Here is a 20,292-nt window from a genome sequence, read left to right on the forward strand (position 1 = left end):
CTTATCCTTTCCCATATGGAGTAAGGAAATTATGCCAAGTTATCGATAAGCTTGTGTGTTTGAGCCCATGATATGTCGATCATACATGTACAGTAGCACTGGCATGTGACCACTGCGTGCCACTCATAGCCCTGGTATACATTAGCCATCTAGTTACGGGTGCATGTACATGTACATGTACGTGTAGCTCATTTCTTAGGCTTGTGTTAGTGGGTCAGCAAACGATGTCTACGTGCAGCAGCCAATCGAGCTGCTACGGAGTACCACTGACTGATATCATGGCACTCCTCGTGCGCGTGTTTTTGCATATGCTTGCAGAGAGTCTAAGCAGAAAGCGAGCAACTAGTAATCAATTTGTTTCATTTAGGGCTTTGCTCCCGGAAGCAGTTATCCTTATCGCAAGGCAAACGAGCTTTATCGTGATTCGTGTGCTACACCCAATTGATCCAGGAATATACACCAACAGCTGGTAGGTGGAAAAGTTTTGGATAGTTTTGTTTGTCGAATGTCGATTGATTCAAAGTAACTCGATCGTTCCTTTCCTTCTGTTGTCTCCTATAGGGTTTTGTTGGCCGGATTTGAATTTACCATTGTAATTGAGAACATTTCCCAGTGCAGGTTTTGAACAGTGTTGCAACCAGTAGAGACGAGCACCATGGTGCTTCAGTTTAAGGTAAGTTACGCTGTAGAGTAAGTGTGGCTCAAGAATGTTTCTATGTAAGCAGTATTATACCCAGTATGCTCCATAACAAATGCGGGAAGTGGTGGTGGGGCCGTGCTTCTTAGGCTAGCCTGGCAGTGTCGGCGTCTACACAGACAAGGTGCACCAGAAACATAGGGTGTTCAGCAGAGCAGGAATGTAAGACAGGCCAAGTTTTCCGAATTTCATTCCACTTACACCTCTACTGCAGAGGGAGACCGTTTCACTTACCTTCTACGTTATCTACTCTTCCAACACACTGCCGTGATCATGTTCTTTCTTTTCCTTTCAAAGGACCGTTGAAATAATGAATGAAACGTATAGGCAATGAAAACATACAAATACATGTATATCGGATGGGGGAAGTGTGGTTCGCCACACAGTTATTTGGTAACTCGTAGCCTGGCACAAGGAAAACATGGATGCAGCAAATGGGATTTTCGGTCATTGACTACTTGATGGTCGGTCTGATCTGCGGCTTGATCCTGCAGAAGTTTGACACTCGTGTGGATGCGAAAACTCTGCCCGACAGAGTCTCAGGAAAAATCTTCCTTATATAAAACTCACATTCCGTGGCTTGTTCTCTTATGTCGCGTTCTTGGGTCTATCGCAAACACTCCTGCTTAGCTCGACATGGATGTGATTTTCTTTCCAGTCTGTGACGACTCTCACTGCAGGGCCTTTACTAGAGTCCCGCTTGCATTACTCAAGCAACCACAGATAAATGTAGCGTGTGCGGATGTGAAGGTTACACCATACATTAGTCAGGTTTGATTCTTGCCGACATTTGAAGCTGTTCATTTTTACTTTTCGGTGCATCAGGTCCCTTGGCAGTCCCCTCACCTCACAAATCTTCACGACCCGAAATGATGCTACCCACACTACCTCCCAGACCAGAGACCAAACATTCAATAGTCTCTTTCTCCCCCTATTCATGTCCCGGCCAGGCCTCTACAGTCTCTCAATTCTTGGTGCTGACTGCTCTTGGTGCACTACCAGCGATCATACGATCCAAGCGTACCTTGCCTGCTTTTCGCGTTAGCTGCTCACAATTTCTCCTTGGGCACCCTGTAAGAAGGCCATAGGCCTGTTGGGTATACCCAAGTAAAATACTACTACTACTACTACTACTACTACTTCTACTACTTCTACTTAAACGGCAAGGTGAAGATAACTCAGAAGTTGCGACGAACTCGGCCATTTGAAAATAAATTGAAATTCGTCACCTCTCCGCACTGCGCTCTTGGTCCACATTCACCAAAGCATAGCGATGAATTCCGTTCTTGCATAGATGTGTGGTCATTGATTGGTTGCTCCTCATTAATCGGACTTTCAGAGCATGACTAAGCTGTTGTTTTCCACTAGTTTCCACGTATGGTAATTTTGAAGTAGTGGACAAAGTATGTCTGAGGATCTATCTAATGCCGACCTTGCCATCCACGGCTTTGACGAACTTCGTGACCTGGCCAAGAAAAATGAAATCTCGGTCACCAGCAATATGAACCGTGCTGCCATGGTCCGCCTGCTACGCCAACACGGGATCGGTAATGCAGGTCAGTCACATGTACATACTAGTAGTAATAGTCAAGCAAGTGCTGGCATTGATGAGTTGGCCAAGACAGTGCAGGAACTAGTTCGCCAGATGTCCGCCATTGTAGACCTGAAAGCGGAAGTTGAGTCTCTCCGTTGCCAGCTAGCAGACGTTAGTTCAAAATCACAAACCCACGCACATATCCCGCCCACCCAACCTACCGGTATGCCTTTTGATCACCATGAACCTACATGTACGAGTAGTTCCCCATCCGATCCACAGCATTTGAATTCCACCGTAGCACCAGCCCCACGTTCACAGCAGCAGCATTTGAATCCCAACGCACCCGTACAGTTTGAACAGAGGCTCACAAACACTCGTCCGCTCTACAGCGCCCAACTGATGAGCCTGCCACACCGTAGTACTCCACCGCCATCATTCCAACGTCCAGCTGACCAAACACCCACACCGTACACGCACAGTTCAGTCACATCATACTTCCACAAGACAAAGAAGTCAACACAGGGTCTCCTACGTAAGGTGCAAAGCGCTCCACGTCAGCAACATAGACAGCGGCTGCCATGCTGAGGCAATAGCTAGGTGGTGCGCAAACAAAGATGTTCACATCATCAAATGCTCCGTGGCTGAAACACGCTATTTTGGACTGGCCTATGCCCATGTTGTGATTCCTGAAGAGCACTTCACCACGGTCCAACGTGATGATTTCTGGCCTGCCTCCGTACGTGTTCGCGAATGGCGCTTCTCCTCTGACAGTGTAGGTAAATGAGCAGTACATGCATCCTAAATCCCAACGCTCTCCCCTTCAACCCACACCCTGCAACTACTTCAACCGTTTCCTCGAGCCTGGACTCTACACTAAATGTTTTTGCACAGCCCTTCTATCCTATCTCCAGCTCCTCTAACCATTCTACTCAATCTTCTTCCCACGTGTCTGTTGCGGTGATAAATGCACGCTCAATAAACAACAAACTCGGTGAACTCTCCATCCTTTGTAATACCAAGAAGCCTGACATTATCTGCATCACCGAAACTTGGCTCACCACCAACCATACCTTACACTTGCCGAACTATGCAGTATTCCGCCGTGACCGACCGCAAACTCCCTCTAACCCTGACCCCTTCAGAGGCTATGGGGGTGTTGCCATCCTGGTGCTCACTGCCGCCTTCAGCAAAGTGAGAGAGATTCACTCATTTCGCCAACAGAACTTTGAAGCAATTGCTGTTGAAGCTACTCCCATAGGTTCATCCCAACCACTGTCGTTTGCCTGCTTGTATAGACCCCCTAACCAGCACGCTGCTGACCTACAATATTTTGTAGACACTCTGCGGACTGCTCTCATTAAGCTACCTGCTCCATCATCTACCATTGTAACTGGTGATTTTAATGCCCATTGCCAGAGCTGATGTGCCTCCGACTCAACATCTGCTGCAGGCTCTGCCTTGTGTAACCTTTTTCGCTCCATTGCACTGTCTCAACTTGTTACGTTCCCCACCCATCTTACATCCAATGGGCCCCGTGGCTGCCTGGACCTGGTCGCCACAAACATTCCCGACAGGTTCACATCCATTGAATCCCTGAGCCCCCTGGGTGCCTCCGATCACTTAATCGTCCTCGGCAGGCTCTCCATAGCTAAAGACATAGCACAGTCTGGAGAGTCCACATCTGACACTGCACCGCCTCGCTTCAGCCATCACTTGCTCACTCAATCGCAATGGGAAGGCGTCAATGCTGAAATTGCCGCAATTCACTGGAGTGACCTTTTATGCAGCCTTGATATTGATACAGCCGTTTCTAACTTCTCGTCTGTCCTCGAATCGTCTCTCTCAGTCTGCTCTTCTCACCGCGATCACCAGTCAACCACCAGAAACCGAAGCCGCCCTTCACGCCAGGATCCACCATGGATGACACCAGTGCTCAGGGCAGGCATTAAGAGAAAGCATGACCTCTACAGCATCTATAAAAAAATACCCTACCCCGTCCAATGCAACGCAGTACAAACGTCAGCGGAATATAGCAAAAACGTTATCACGTGTAGCCCATAAAGAATACATCCAGTCCATTACTACTTCTCTCACCGACAGCCAGCGTCCATCACTTCACTCATTTATAAGAACTCTTCGTAAATCAGCATCGTCATTGGGCTCTAGTCCAACAGCAATCACACGGTCTGACCAAAGTTCCGCCACTGCGCCTCTTGATATCGCGGATGCTCTGAATGAGCAGTTTACCAGCTTCTGCGTTAAGGATAGACCTGAATGGTTAGTTCCTCCTATCCACCAAATACCTGTAGAGTCAACGTTTACATCGCTGACGATTTCATCCCGTACTGTAACCAGATACATACGCAGTCTCCCCAATAAGAAGTCTCCTGGTTACGATGGTATACCAAACGAAATCCTGAAACACCTCCAAGACAGCCTAGCATATCCGTTATCGCTGCTCTTTAACATCTCTCTGTCGTCTGGAATCTTTCCCTCCGCATGGAAATACGCATTAGTGGTCCCAATTTATAAGCGCAAAGGCTGCCGGTCGGATGCAACGAACTACAGACCCATCTCCCTACTGTGCTGTATTTCAAAGCTGTTTGAGCGCATTGTGTACGATCAGCTATATCGACACTTGTCCCCGTACTTGCATACCATGCAGTCTGGTTTCCGGCGCGGGGACTCCACAGCTCTGCACCTAGTCCACCTAATCCAAAACATCATGCAGTCCCGACATTTGAAAGAACATACTGGCATGTGCTTCTTTGACCTGGCGAAAGCCTTTGACACTGTTTGGCATAGAGGCCTGATTGCCAAGTTGGGTGCCTATGGCATTGGTGGCAACCTGCTTTGTTTCTTTGAAAGCTACCTAACTGACAGGTTACAGGCTGTACGCGTCGGCAACACCCTCTCGTCTCCCCAGGCAATTAATTCTGGTGTGCCACAGGGGTCAATCCTGGGGCCACTATTCTTTTTAGTCTACGTCAATGATCTACCGATGTCTGTCCCTAATGTTTCACTGTTCGCCGATGACACCACAGTTTCCGCTTCAAATAGTTGCAAGCAATTGCTAGTCAATGACCTCCAGAAAAAGATAAACTCCACCATCTCTTGGATGTCGACTTGGAAGCTGAGACCGAACACTAGTAAGACCAAAGTGATGTTCTTCTGTAGCGGTGCTAGTGATCAGTTCTGTAATGTGTCTTTATCATGTCCTGGCAGCTCATCGACCATAGAAATTGTCCATGAACATAAGCACCTTGGTATAATTATTGACGACTGTCTAACATGGGCTCCTCATGTAGACTATATTTGCAAGAAAACTAGTAGTGTTCTCGGCATACTATATCCTCATCGTTCTCATTTGCCAAATACATGCCGTTCTATGTTTTATCGCTCGTATCTATTACCTGTTTTCCAGTATGCATGTCAGTCTTGGTGTAGTCTAAGTCAACATCTTGTGAACAAACTTGAAATCCAACATAAATCTCTTCTTAAAATATTGTTTAACAAGCAGCGTTTATTTCCTAGTCTTGAGCTCTATTGTATCAGCAATACTCAGCCACTGCAAGATAATCGCAAACAGCAGCTTTGCGTTTTGATCCACAGAATTCGCCTAGGTAAAATTCCCATTCATCTCTCCGTATTCAATTGGTTTTCTCTGTCCCGGTCCACTCGTAATAGTCTCTCACTTCCCCGTGCTAATTCAGCCGCATTTACCAACTCTCCTCTGTTTTTGTCCTACAGCCTTTGGCTGCAACTTCCCCAGCATGTTAAGACATCAACATGTCTTTCCAGCTTTAAAAATGCACTCCGATCGCATAATGTAGTACGATAGGATCTCATTGCTGGATTCTTGTCTATCCTTCTTTCTTCTCTTTTTCTATATTCCTTTCTTTTCTTTTCTTGCCGTGGTTGGTTATCACCCCTCTCTCGCACTTTGCGTGCCAATTGGTCATGAACCACGAGTTGAGTGAAATAAATAAATTATGTGGAGATGAAGTTTGAAAATGTTACTCGTTGTATCTCTGGAGAGGAACCCTCCCTAACCTCGTGATATCTTATTTGTACTTTCGAACAAAAATTGATAAAAAGGCTTTATGAATGGATTGTTACTCAATCTGCGGACAGAACTGTTTCGTCCTTTGTGGACTCATCAGTGCAGCACCGAGGAAATGAGCCCGAACCTGGTAGTAATGAAAAAAATAGTTTCTAAAGCCAGATTAAAATCAAGCCGGAACGTAACTTGTCAGAGTGCTTAAACTGACAAGTCAGGAACGCAAAAGGCAAAGGCACTACCCCACACAAGAGTGCTAAACTGCTACAAGCAGGAGCGTAATAAACGAATGGGTTGCTATCTTTTCGTGAACTTTCGATGAAAAATTAAAACAGTCTCCTTTAAATATTCGACGTGGAGACAATAATTTTTAATATTGCAATAAGGAGAACGAGCTTAAGTGATATTTGGACTACTTTATTAAACAATGTTAAGTTCTGGAGACGGTGCGAAAAACGATCTAAAAGGTAAGGAGAAAAGCGATGGAAAAAAAGATGATTCGAACATGTTTTCGTACAACACTCTTCAGGAATCACCGTTGTACTAAAGAATAAAATAAGAACAAAGGAAATATTATAGCAATCAAATTAGAGTAGCAAGGTACAGTGACAGCACTAAAATATCAAAGTGTGATACTTCTCATAAAGGTGTGCACAAAACAAGGGTATGAGAATTATACGCGTTGCATTATGTGTATCACCAACGAAAGAAAGTGAGAATGCATAATAATAGCAAATATTGTGAAAAGAAGAAGGACAAAATGTTACGAGTTATGACTAACTGTCCACCAACGTAACCGGATCTTATACAGTCTTTTCACACTAATTTAATCGGCTCACCATCCGAGTTCAACAGCAACATTTAATATAAACGGCAATAAGTTTTAAGGAAGAGGACATATGGATACGAGTTAAGAGCTAGTAACTCTACATCACCGTAACCAGATACTCTACAGTCAGAAAGTGCAACAACTAGGCACAAAGCTGACAAAGTACTGAGACATTCGACGTCCTGACACCTAGCGTCAACACATTTCCGTAGCGCTAACCGACAGCCGTCCAACTGTGCCTAGTTGTTGCACTTTCTGACTGCATATAGTATCTTGTTACAGTGATGGAGAGTTACTCTTAACTCGTATCCATATGTCCTCTTCCTTTCTACATTTAGTATTGGCTCAACATCCGAGTTTCAATAAGTTTTGGAAGCTATTTGTCCTAAAGTAGTCCAAATGTCACAGTCTCCTTTGTTAGATCTAAAACTAATGCAAGAAACACTGATATTCTAAAGCAATCACTATTGGAGGCGTGATTACATGAGCAGCGAGCAGAGTGAAAGTAAATGTAGAGAAAAGAGAAATGCAGGTGAGGAAGGTACATGTACATGAGTGGGTATGTGAGTGTGGGCATGTTAAGGGGGCACATCACCCAAAAATTTCATATGGCATTCAATTGACTGTAACTTTGGTGTTTCTCAGTGGATTTGAGTGAAATTTTGACCACACACTCCTGCCACTATGCTGGCCCTCAGGACATGATTTACAAGTTCTTGCGCCTCACTGACAGGCTTTCCAGGCCGGAAAAACTCAAATTTCCGGCATAGTGCTACGGTGTGCGAGCCACCCAGGAGCCAAACAAATGCATTTACATTTTTTTTTCACATTTTCGTGCCCATTCTGTCCGTGCGAAGGACCCAAACCTAAAACAAGTCCAGAAGCAGCCATGGGTGGTGGGGTAGGGCCCCTCAACGTGGCCCTGGAATCTGTCACAACGGAACGAGTGGGCGTTCTCCCACGGACTCCCACAGACCCAAGTCAATTTTTGAATTTTTTTAGGTTTAGCAGTGCTACGAGGTCGTACCTTTGATACAACATCCAGTGCTGGGACCTCCACAGCAAGCCATTTCCACAGCGCTGCACACCAAATCCAGGATGCCCTCAGAAACCGGCAAAGACTGCCACTCACGTTTCACTACTGCCTAGTACTGAATCCTACCTGACTTCTTGACACGACTCAAACTTGCCAAAGTCACTAAATCAACGTCAACTACAATAATCAAGCCACATATCTGCAACGTCACGAGGGTGCTGGCAAAAGTCCTGCTGCACGGCGGCGGGCTTCGCCCGCCGCCGTGCAGCCCAATACGTGGTTTTTTAACGTGATTTTTGGACTTTTTTGGACTTGGGGCAAAATTCTGCACACTTTCGCGTGTTTCCATAATACGACAAGTTGCACACGGTCTGCTCACATTCAAATACAGTGCTGCCAACAAATGACAGCATGCAACACAAAAATCTCTCCTTGCAAGGGCACATTTTCGGCCATAACTCTTGAACGGCTGGTCAGATAGGGACACAATTTTCAGAGAATTTGCAGCTATTCATGCTCTTTCAACTGACGTAGCACTCAATATGAATTTACAAATTCGATTTTTCAGCGAATTTTTGGGTAGTCTGCCACCTTAAGTGAAGAGTGTGAGTGCTGTAACGAATTCTTTCTGTTTGCGTAAATCTGGATCACGAGTACGAATAAACAAGGCTTCTAATATTGGAGAGTAGACGAAAACTACTAGCATAGCACACCACACAGAAGCAGGAATCATCATACAATTGCAAACATTGGGGGTTGGACACCAAATGCCTGAATACAGCAGATCTACGAGTAGTCACAAACATTGCACACTGCTCGCTGCTCATGTAATCACGCCTCCAATAGTGCTATCTTTATAATACCGGTATCAGTGTTTCTTGTATTAGTTTTAGATCTAATAACCTACACCTTATGATACCATAAAATTAATAGTCTCCTTTGTGTGCAACATTTCAATTGATCGTAACTCAGTCAGTCCTGTTATATTTCCAAAAACTAAAATTCGTATACGTAGGTCGAAAAGAATATTCCCAGCTGCCCATTGAAACAATCGTGGAAGCGCCCCGATGTGTGGTTCCAGAGTTACGAAGCCTGAAAGTCGAATCGCGGCGAATAGGCCTTGACGGATTATGCTAGCATAATTTTTCGCATAATTCCTACCAAAATCGAATAATCGCATAATTCGAGGCAAATTGCATACGAATCGCATAAAATTGTAATAATCCGCCTGTTCGCATCAAATTCCATACAGTTGTACATGTTCTACAAGTACAAGTACAAGTAGATGCACTAGGAAGTTGTTGGTTTACGACTCCCTTGATAACATGTCCAGTCAGTGATGGTCGTAGCTAGGTCGGACGGTGCGTTGACCCCGTTGAACTTTTGCTACTACTAGTACTACAGTACAACGCCCTCTACAAAAATATTCCCTTGTTATTTTGCACAGAACCATTATGCATTAGCAGCATATGTGATTGTGAGCATAATGCGGCATAATATGATAACTTTTAGCATAAAAATAGCATAATTCTGCAATTTTTTCAGCAATGCGAAAAGCATAATTTCACGAAAATATTAGCATAATCCGTCAAGGCCCAGGCCTAGCGGCGAATGTAGCGCAATAGCCGCGTGCGCATATTTGAATGAGGGATTTCCCACATTCTGGGCAAGTAATGACGGTGAAACACGTTGAAAATGCCGGCATACGGACTAGTGGCATACGGACTAGTGGCATACGGACTAGTATAGGACTAGTGTAGGACTAGTGGCATACGGACTAGTGGCATACGGACTAGTGGCATACGGACTAGTATAGGACTAGTGTAGGACTAGTGGCATACGGACTAGTGGCATACGGACTAGTGGCAGTTTGTGAACTTTTTGAAGTAATTAATCGTTATGAGCAAGGCTAAGAGCGAAATGGCAAGACGACTTCTGTTGGATTATTGGCGTGGCAACTAACACACTGGGATATAGCGCCAGAGTTTTGACATTCGTGATGGCAAGTGTAGGCTCCTCTTGCGACGAGCTTTCCAGGAAGCCCAAGATTGAAAAAATCGTCAAAAGGAGACTAAAGTCGTAGCCCGGAGAATTATGGAATTTGAGGTGAGTCGAGATCAAATAAATCAGTCGGCGTACATTTTCCGTACATAAAATAATGGCTTCAGAGAGCATGCGCTACTGTTGCCGTCATTGTTGATTTGTTGCCGTGGATCAGTTCATGACTCGTATTTCTCGTCCCCTGGTCCTGTTGTCAGCGTGTTGTGGTCTCTGGCGATTTCATTCAAAGAGAGGGCAAGGGCATGGATGTTTTAGTGCTGGTAGATTAGTGGAGAGGAATGTGACCTCGCTCCTTGTGTGATGCATTACGCTGAATTAACTTAGGACTAATACCCTCGCAGTCAGCATTATTGGCCTCATTGGTTTCCAGATGTGGGTAAAGATTATGTGACTAATCCAGCGGTGCTAAACATGTTTGTTGTTCGTTTGTTTGTATTTATCTGCAAGAAGAAGTGCCAAGAACCCAATAACATGAGAGCGACTGTGATGATGGCTACGGCCAACATCTTCGTGTCCTGTTTCTAACAGATGTCAATCCACACTGTACTGTCATTGGTCATCTGCTGCTATGTACTCACCGGTACTACAGTGATGAGTTGTCCAGCGCCATGTTCGTGTGATGGTGCACCTCAGTACACTGTAGATTGCTCCTTCTACGCATTAACAATGGTGCCGGGTGGAATACCGAATACAACAATAACTCTGTAAGTCACCCATCTTGGAACATGCCGTGCAGCCATTCACACTTTCCATATCTGTTACACTGAATTGTCGGCATTTGTAATGTGATGAGATCATCGGCTCAAAGCTCCGAATCTATGTGATGGATTTTCTTGATCCATTGTTTTTTTTAGAAAGACTCATCTCTTCTCTCTTTCGTGCCTTCCGAGCCTTTTCATCGTTGAAAAAAATTCAAAAATTTGAATCCACCAAAACAATTTCCAAAGCACAAAAAAATGTTAAGCTAGCTAGCTGAGCCGCGCGGCCGCACGGGCACGAAACCGAAGGCGGCAAAAACAGTGTACGCATTTTTTCAACAGCAAAAATGGAATGGCGCGTACGCATGCTGTTCAAAAGTTCACGTGGCAGACTGTACAAGTACATGTACAACCTAGTTACGTACACGTATATTGATGTAGTGCATGCACGTACAGAAAACAAACAAAATGTAGACAGGCAGGCGCCGCGCGATGTTGCAAAGACAGGCAAACACTGAAGCAATCAACAAGCAGGCACTCTAATTATCATGCACATAAAAGAGCGAAGAGCAAGAGACGACAGTCATCATTGAAGTAACTAGTACTAGTAGTTTCAGAAAGAAGACAGGTAAATCTACGACATCTCGGAGGTAGAATGGGTGACTTGCGTGGTCCAGAGTGTCAAGGCTTCTTCGGAGACGATCCGCAGTTCAGGAGACGAGAACGAGAGCGTTTACCGCTGCCACCAATGTAGTATTCCCTTTCCTAATAGTAATACCAGACTATTCCCAGGTTTCATCAGACACTCAAACTGTTCATATCGATAGTAAAACTAAGGTTACTTGTCACAGAGGAGAGGAGAGAGAAAGGCAAGAATCACGTGAGCATGCGCGCGGCTTACAAGGCCAGAGATTCGTCACGTGGACAGGAGCAGGAAATACGAAATACAAATGTAAGAAATAACAATCGTCAGTAATCATTGGCCTATACTACACAATTCCCCTCTTCTCACCATTCACGACCTCGTGAATAATAGGCAAGCAGGGCAAAAACAATTAAATTTATAATAATTACGGGTATACAATGACCTAACTACGAAAAATAGTCATCAAATCTCGCAGGAGCAGTGAGGATCCGGCCTGATCGACACACTAATACTGGAGTAGCAGCAGGAGGAGGTAGGGGTGAGACCGCAACAGGCAGCGACAACGGTGGCGTACTTGGCACAGAGTCATCTGCATCATGTGGCACAACAGGAACAAAGTGATTAGCTGACAAACTCACTGGGTCGGGGAGATCATGGACAGACGACGGTAAGGAAACTGGGCACGATGAAGTAACTGGCTTCAAGCGATTGAAGTGAACAGTACGTTTAACTCCATTCAGCAATAACGTGTATAATGTCGGACCATGAACACGCACAATAGTATGTGGACCAGACCAGAAACGATGAAATTTACGGTGCTCGCCAGCATGGATAACTGGATCATGAAGATATACTTGCTGACCGACAACATAAGGCTCACCATGAACGCGACGGTTATAGAACTGTTCTTGAGACGCATGAGCAAGATCAGCATTATGACGGGCTTCAACATGAATATTCCGCAGAGAAGTGTCGAGACTACGGACATAGGTATGCATATCAGTGGAAGGTGGCGAAGGTAAATTGAACACAATATCAGCTGGTAACCGGACATCCGCACCATACAGAAGGCGCGCTGGACTGAATCCAGTGGACTTGTGCACTGCAGCACGATATGACAGCAAGACGAAAGGGAACGCTGCATCCCACTCCGTACTGGTTGGAGTAATGTGGGCACGCAGCCGACCTAGAAGAGTGCGGTTGACGCGCTCCACCAGACCATCGCCAGAAGGATGATACGCCGTGGTTCGCGTCTTGCGGATACCAAGGAGATGGCAGATATCCGCAAATAGGCGAGATTCGAATTGGGCCCCTTGATCTGAATGAAGCTGTTCAGGTGCACCGAACCGACTGATCCAACCATTAACGACAGCTGCAGCGACCGAAACAGCAGTGATATCGCGCAAAGAGAATGCCTCCACCCATCGCGTAAAGTAATCCGCCGTGACCAGGAGATACATATGGCCCTGTGACGTTTCAGGCAGAGGACCGACAATGTCCAAGGCAACAATTTCGAACGGATAACCGGCAATCATTGGCCAGAGTCTGATGTCATATATGGTCTAATAGAAATAATATAGGAACTGTTTGGCATACAAGAATCCGTACGCAGACTGTTAGCTGTTAGCATGGCTCAGTGGAAGGTTGACAGTTGGAACGGCACCAACAACCTGAGATCGGCGGCCATTCAGCATGGGATTTTCCAGGGGGACTCCATATCCCCACTGCTGTTCGTCATCTGCCTCATATGACAACTCCGTTCAGCTCTAAATGGCCACAACATCATCACATCCATCAACACCTGGGCTGTGGGTTTTGATATGGTATAGTAGTGGTATCTTGGCAACGACGCAGGACAATTTGAAATCTGCTGACCGAAGAACGCGAAAGCTTATGACTTTGCATGGCGCTCTTGATCCACGCGCTGATGTAGCCCGTTGGTACGTCAGTCGCAAGGAGGGTGGACGTGGTTTGCAAAGTATCCATTATGTTTTCACCATGGCGAAAAGCAATTTGCAGCGTTATGTACTTCAGTCAGATGCGGAACTCATGAAGCTTGCTGCACCCATTCTGTTGCCACATCGGAATGCCCCACCGGACACGTCACAGGTAGTAAAGTGCGGCTTCAAAAAGAACATCTCTTGGCGTGAACCCAGGAACCCTTGCATGGGTAATTTGTCCGGCAAACAGAACAACTGACCAACGAGAATACCTGGAGTTGGCTGACAAAGGCTGGTCTCACAGAGAGCCTGATCATAGCGACACAATACCAGGCCTTGGCAACTAACCTGCTCAAGGCCCAAATCTTCCATCAGGGCGGAATCCCCCTGTCTCGAATGTGTGGGAAGGCAGGCGATCGGCACTGACTTCTCGTTTGACCTTTGTTTTCCATTCTCCTCCTATGCCCTCATCATTTGTTGGTATAGTAATAGGAATGGAGACACAATCAAGAGTTCGGCTTTCTGTGTGGCGGGGGCCATTGGGACAACAATGCTATTTCATTATGGCGCGCTTTGTATGCGTAGACGCCGAGAACTTTGAGGTCGGCAGAGCCGCCTGGCCCCGCCAACACTTCTCGCACATATCCGAGAATACACGGAAAGTTGGGTGTGGTCCTCGAAAGAGTGCTCAATGTACCGGGGTGCAGAACTTCATACAAAAAGAATGGGATACGGAGCTTGGGTTGGCTGTGACTCAGAGTTTCACGCCTGTCTCGATCATCAGACAGCAATGATTACAAAAACTCAATGAATGTTCTTGATATAGTGTGGTAAGGTGCTAGTGGTATCAGAGTATCCGGGTATATAGTGGACTTTCGTATAAAAAAATAAAATAAATCTTTGCTTTTTGCTGTAGCTCTATAAATTGCTGTATTTTGACATTTTTCCATTATTCCATGATGAGAAGGGAGCGAAAACGTTCGGTTACGAAATTGGCTTACTTGACTGTGTGGATTGCGTCGGTGCTGTTACCTTTTCTTTCGAAATTGGATACGTCTCCAATTTATTTTCCTTGTGAAATAAAAAAAATTCCATTTCACCAAGTACCCATCCAAATAGCAAAGGGACATCCGACTACAGCCGACAATCACAGGTGATACGCAAAGAGGAAAGAGCCTGAAGGAAGAGCGCAATCAGATCCTACACAGAGAGGTTGCGTCTACCAGAGCCGTAACGAGCAACAATATGAAAGAAAGTCAGAGCCCATTAAGGGAATGGAACAGGATGTCCAGATGTCCAGAGTAGGAACTGGGTACTGTCAAAAGGTGAAACCCTAATCATTGGATGAAAAGTGTTACGTGCATGGGATACCCAGACGGCAGCGCACAGTAAATGGTGCAACAAAATTTCCCTTCATTTTCAGATCTGCCCTACAGTGCCTTATGCAAAATCATGTATCCCTCTATAACTTTCAAATGTTCTGAAGTTTTAGGAAGCGCAGAACGAAGATTATATGGCCTTTAGATCACTAATTGAAGCCATGAGTCATTCGCCCATTGCGGATAATTCTCCAAAACAATAACAGATTCTGTTCGAAAAGCATTGAAATTTCCAGAACTTTCAAACCTTACGGCACGCACTTCCTCTATTTCTGCTTCATTTCTTCATCAATATAACAAAAAAAGGGGGGTTGCAAACATAACAAAACATGAAACTTAACGAACCCAAACGAAGACCGAGGTTTTCTGGACCCTTTCTAACTTGATGATCCGCCAAGGACTAGGAGTCCCTGGGGAAGTCCCCGTTTAGGTATACTGTTTAAAGGGGAAGTTAAGGCAAAAATTAAAATTTTCACCAGTTGTAGTCTTCGGGGTGCCGAGTCGAATGGTCTTGGTCCGAGAAAGCTGAGACGCTCCCTTCCTACTTGAATCCCAATCGAACTCGCGCACTTCCACCGAAACTGGGTGACTGCGCCCTACTAGATGGGGATTTGTATGCAAAATGTCACTAAAAGCGCCATTTCGTTCTTATAAAATCACGGATGACCGCGATTGGCCCATATGTTGTAGTCTTTTGGACGCTGAGTCGACTGGTTTTGGTCCGAAAAGGCTGCGATGCAGCGTTCCTCCTTTATTCCCAATTGAACATGGTTGAACAAGCGGTCACGTGCTCCTGGGTGCCCAAATCACCTGGTCACCACGCCAGCAGGCGACAACTTTCACACCAAGGTTCAACTCGAGTTCAACTCGAGTGACAGGACTGCACCCAAAAAAGGTCATACAGGCTAGTAAGTTGTACCCTGCAGGCACGGTGACCAGGTGACTGGTGTACGCAGGAGCACGTGACCGCTTGTTCAACCATGTTCGATTGGGAATAAAGGAGGAACGCTGCATCGCAGCCTTTTCGGACCAAAACCAGTCGACTCAGCGTCCAAAAGACTACAACATATGGGCCAATGGCGGTCATTTTGCATACAAATCCCCATCTAGTAGGGCGCAGTCACCCAGTTTCGGTGGAAGTGCGCGAGTTCGATTGGGATTCAAGTTGGAAGGGAGCGTCTCAGCTTTCTCGGACCAAGACCATTCGACTCAGCACCCCGAAGACTACAACTGGTGAAATTTTATTTTTTGCCTTAACTTCCCCTTTAATATCATATTCCGCTCTCACGCAATTTGTAGCAATTCAAACCAATATATTTTTCAAGCATCGGCGGCCAGTTATTTTTCTGCATTGTCAAACAATGAATCGTTAGAAATTGTGTTTTCTTAGCTTTGCAACCAACCTTATGCTTGACAATAGAAGAAAAATGACGGAGACTATATTTTACTCGGATGGTGAGCCAATAAAATTATTGTGAAAAAAAGAAGGACAAAATGTTACGAGTTATGATTAATATAATTATTTATCGCCTTCTTAGTATTTGACCCCACTAATTTCCCTGATACCTAAGCGGTCAAATATATCGCGTATTTGACTGCTTAGGCCACACGTTTTTATTTCTATGTTTCTCGTCACCCGCGCGCATACGATTCAGGAGTCTGGAAGAAAAAAAGAAAAAAAACTGTGCTGCCTTGACTGTGCATGTGGGGACCAGCACACTCATGCACATCTACATAATGTGGCCTGGCCTGCGTGACACATGATGCGAGGGCGGCATTTTTTGTGCGCAGTCTAGCTGCACATGCACAGATTGTGATAGAAGCTCCTACCACATACTAGTTGCTAACTATGGACGCTATTTTGCATGGTGTATTGGTGGATTTTAGTGTGAACAAAGGTCTACTAAACTTTTTTTTAATTTTTGGTCATTTTTTATTTTTTTCCACCTCTCGCATGCGTTTTTAGATTTTCAGGTGACGAGAAACATAGAAATAAAAACGTGTGGCCCTAGGGCGCGTTTGGTTGGTACGAACTAGAACAGGATTCACCAGAACAGCGCGTTTGGTTGGGACTGCATCTGTTCTGGGTCGGCCAGAACATGTTCTGCTTGCTCCAACCTCGAGGCTGGAGCAGACCGAGCAGTTTCACTTTTTCACAGTGAAACCTGGCGGGAACATCGATTTTGGTCCCAAATGATCACGTGCATACGCTTTTGGGTTGGACTCGCCGTACCGTACACAGTGACCATGGTGACCCATACACATTTTGAAGAATGCACCACGTTTGGCACATTTTTCCACAAAAATGTGCTCTGTTTCTGGAGTACCGTTTGGTTGGCATGAGGCTGCTCCATGTGCACCAGCTGTTCGATCTTGTTCTAGATTGTACCAACCAAACGCACCCTTAGTCAAATACACAATATATTTGACTACGAGTACTTTGACTCCTTAGAATTTCTTGGACTTAGATATTTTTTCTCCAACTTAGAAAAATAAATTTTTGAAGAAAGCAGAAATACACAAGATGGGATTTGAACCCACAACCATGTGAATCTCAGTCACTCTTCCTTACCACCCAGCCACTGTGCTACCGATGTTGAACCTAGTTTAAACAATGACCTTGATCCTGCAATGCCATACAATGCGGTATAGGCTATAGTATAATACTAGAATTACAAGGATATGTCGTATATGAAGAGAAACTATTGCATGGAGAACACAATAAATAGATTATAGACCTCATAGTTGGTCTATACAGGATATATAGACCTCGTAAAAGACCTCGGGGGACCTCGGTCTTTTATTTGGTCTATATATCCTGTATAGACCTCCTAACCGGTCTATAATCTATACATAACTCAGTAACAATACTCCTTGTCAGTTCTGTGCCATTGTATCACACTCGCTGACTGTATAAGATCTGGGTACATTTTGTCCTTCTTCTGTTCACTATATTTTACAAATGACGGAGACTATAATTATGTTACAGTGGTGTAAAACAGAGAGGTTCCAGGCTGTCCAAGAGAGTGCTCAATACCGAGTGGTCAAGCTGGTTCAAACAAGAGGAGGACAAAGAAAGTGTTTTTACTCCGAGTTTCACGCACTAAACGATCATCAGAAAACAGCTTCCGTCGAGACCGACCTGTTTTAGAGAATAGACAGAACCGTGACCCACACAGGGGGTATGGAGGAGTTCTAATCTTAGTTCGTGAAGGTCTGTGTACTTCCATTGATCATCTACCGGATTTTCAGCAACCGGGCTTGGAAGCGCTAGCACTTCGGCTTACACTCGCTGAACATAAGCTTGTCTCACCTTCTGACCTGCCAACAACCCACCTAACAGTAGCCTGTATCTACCGTGCTCCTTCCCCGTCGACGGATGACTTCTCGACTTTTCTCGACCGCCTCCAAATAGCCCTGCAATCAACTCAAAGGAAGCCCGAAGCCCTTGTGATATCAGGCGACTTCAACTGTAGGTATTCCGGCTGGTGCTCAACTGACCAAACGGATGCACAGGGTCTGAGTCTTGACAACCTCTTCTCATGCTATAATTTGACCCAATCGGTAACCTTTCCCACCCACCTCCGCTAGAATGGACTTGGCAGCTGTCTAGACCTTATCGCGAGCAACATCCCTAACCAACTCAACCACATTCAACACCTGGCTCCTCTTGGCACATCAGACCATGCCGTCCTGCTGGCTGAGTTCTCCTCCTCAAAGTCTTCCCCCACAGCAGCCAGCACCTGCCGTAGCCCACCATCTACACAAAAATACAATGTCCTGAGTGCCACGGATAACATGTGGAATGCCATGAATGTTTTTCTCGCAGATGTACCCTGGTCTCAGGTCCTTGCCTCCCACTGCATCGACACGGCTGTCTCCGCATTCACTGACATCCTTGAAGGTGCCTTGGACCTATATATAGGAAGATCCTCACCTCCTCGTCGGAAATCACGCCACAAACCCTGCCCCTGGATGACTCCATCACTGAAATCAGCTATTAAAGTCAAGAGCGATCTCTACAGCATCTACCGGAAATTAGTGCTGAAACGATTGCGTTTTTTCCTTAGTGGCTTAGCTGATACCATAACGATTGGCTTATCGGCTAAACGATTATTATTGTAACTACATCAGTACATGAACATTCTGTGAATTTCCAAAAAAATACGAGTCCAACATCGCCAACGACGCAAAGCGGGCGCATAGATCCGATGATCCCGCAACAAGTCTGTCAGCTGTTCGGACTGACCAGACGAATACAGACAAGACAGAGGCAACTCACTGGTTGCAACCCAAGAGCTGATGGTGCCCTTCGCCTGTGACTTCGCTGACTCCAACGATGAAGTCAGAGAAGCCGGCCAGGGGTGCAGATCGGCGGATTTCGACGGATGAGCTGACTTGAGGCGCACCAACAAGTAGCTACTACCTCCGACAAGCGAAACTTGACGCTTTTTTTGATTTTTTTTGTGTTGGTACCGCAACTTCACAAGGCTGTGAGGCACTCATACGACCTACTTGTAGCTCCATGCAACCGGTTGCAGGAAGAAAAGCGACGAGCTGGTGAGTGGCCCATGGCTCAGTCGTAGTCACAGGCAAGTCAGTCTCTCGTGTACCAGCAAAACAGTGCGCGCGTCTCTTCTGCGAAGGAGAATCATCGTGCTTTCGCTTTGCAATGGAAAACCAAGGAGTTCTCTTTCTCTCCACTTGGTCACTTCGCCAGCACAGAGTCCATACGTCCATGCCAAACAATCCTAGCGTCTTTCAATAGCCACCAGAGCGATGCGTCTCTGGTGGCTAAGGAAAATCGCCAGGAATTGCTGCAGGCAATTTTGGACAGTTGGCGAGAATACCCGGCAAAACAGTTGGAGTCCAGGCGCTTGTGGAGGTGTTGCACAGTTCTTACCACGTCAACCTGGATAGTGGCGGCTGAAACGACTACCCTCGACACCGTGGCTCGAGCACAGCACACAGGAGCGACATCGAGATTTTCAGAGCGATTACAACAGAGGTACTTGCTGCAACTGAATCAGCTTTAGACGCACTTTCGTCTCAAAACAGCAACAATTCCTCTCCAGACGAAACTGCGATCTCTGAATCAGAGGAGAGTGATTCAGCCTAACAGATGTCTCTAATGTTCTTGTTGAGCAATACAAAGCTGACTTTTGGTGAGTCAATCATTAGTTTTGATTGTAAAGTGAGAGTTATTTCTATTAATTTGAAGTACAAAAACGCGCCAAGTTTCGCTTGTCGGAGGTAGTAGTTGCTTTTCCTGTTTATGCTCAAAATAGGCCCCGACACCAGGCCTAGCTCGTCGTCGAGCAAACTGGTTCGGGAACCGTCGACAGAACGGAAAACATGAAACTGAAGACCACTTAAAAGTCTTTACTGTCTTCAGCTCAAGACTACTCG

General features: G+C 45.6%; 1 long non-coding RNA gene across 1 annotated transcript; it reads left to right on the top strand.

Annotated features, from left to right (window-relative positions):
• The first annotated feature begins 352 nt into the window (after positions 1-352).
• On the top strand, positions 353-10,916 carry LOC135810908 (uncharacterized). The gene is made up of 3 exons (XR_010552451.1): positions 353-469; positions 562-673; positions 10,749-10,916. It is a non-coding gene; the product is annotated as an uncharacterized LOC135810908 (long non-coding RNA).
• Positions 10,917-20,292: the final 9,376 nt, after the last annotated feature.

Source organism: Sycon ciliatum, chromosome 2 (assembly GCF_964019385.1).
Source record: "Sycon ciliatum chromosome 2, ocSycCili1.1, whole genome shotgun sequence".
Lineage (NCBI taxonomy): Eukaryota > Metazoa > Porifera > Calcarea > Leucosolenida > Sycettidae > Sycon > Sycon ciliatum.